Below are 1,267 nucleotides of genomic sequence, written 5' to 3' on the forward strand. Positions count from 1 at the left end.
ATATTTATAAGAGTGTGAAAAGAAGTCCCATTTTTAGCACTGTTGTATAAAGAATTGTCTTTTGATGCGAAGTTCATGAATTGTCCTCCTGTTGGGACCACACTTTACAAAAACACTGTGTTTTTGAAACAAGATTACACAGCAAGATAGAGCATCTTAGCAATGTCATCTTATTAAAGTTTTTTTTTTTAATTTTTACTACTTTATCAAAACATGTCCCTTTGGTATGTTGGATTCATTTTAAAAATTCTTTTCTAGAAACAACATACAAAGGAGAGGCATATTTATTCCCAATCACACTCCTGGAAGATGCTTCCCGAGGCTGAGAAGGGTCTTCCCTCTCTTCTTCTCACTGGTTGTTTTTGGCCTTAGCATGTGTTAAGATGTGAGATTTCAGGTTAGTCGACTGAGCAAACTTCTTATTACAACCATCGAAGCGGCACACATAGGACCCGTCTCCGGTATGGATTCACACATGTGTGCGCAAAGTGAAGTCCAGTGAAAAGTGTTTCCCACAGCCTTCGAACATGCAATGAAAGGACTTCTCTCCAGTATGAACCAGTTGGTGTCGTTTTAGTTTTGAGCTCTCAACAAAAGCTTTGCCACATTCTGCACAGACGTGGACTCTGGGCCCGTGGGTGTGCAGATGTTTTCTCGTGGCAGAGTTATCCCTGAACATCTTTGTGCAGCCTTTATGAGGGCAAGCTATTGTCCTTGGAGCATCATCTTCTTTAATTTTTCTTGGCTTCATTCTAGCCAATTCTGCTAGTTGTTTGGGATCTAAGAGATCAATGCCAGGTATCCCTCCAGGAGGAAGTTTCTTTCCTGTAATTTTTATTTTGTATAAATTTATATGCTATCTATGCAACTCTTAGTATACAAGCATGTACTTCCCTAAAATGGCTAGTGGAATATTCCAGTCTCAGGTTAGACCTGGTAGAAGTGGTTGGGCTAAGCTCTTCCCTCAAAACCCACAGTTCCAGTTTTGCAAAATGAGAAGAGTTTGGTTGCACAATAATGTGTATGTGCTAACTACTGAATTCTACACTTAGGAATGGTTAAGATAGTAAATTTTATGTTATGTACATTTTACCAAAAGTAATTTAAAAATGTTTTTAATTAAAAGAGGAAAGAGAAGGAGGAGAAGGAGAAGGGAAAGAGAAGAGGAAGAAGAAGAAGAAGAAGAAGAAGAAGAAGAAGAAGAAGAAGAAGAAGAAGAAGAAGAAGAAGAAGAAGAAGAAGAAGAAGAAGAAGGGGAAGAAGAAGG

General features: G+C 38.4%; 1 pseudogene; it reads right to left on the reverse strand.

The window, feature by feature from the left end:
* Nucleotides 1–288: 288 nt before the first annotated feature.
* LOC112063772 (transcriptional repressor protein YY1-like) overlaps nucleotides 289–1,267 on the reverse strand; it is a 42,806-nt pseudogene continuing 41,827 nt past the window's right edge.

The sequence above is a fragment of the Physeter macrocephalus genome, chromosome 7 (genome assembly GCF_002837175.3).
Source record: "Physeter macrocephalus isolate SW-GA chromosome 7, ASM283717v5, whole genome shotgun sequence".
Lineage (NCBI taxonomy): Eukaryota > Metazoa > Chordata > Mammalia > Artiodactyla > Physeteridae > Physeter > Physeter macrocephalus.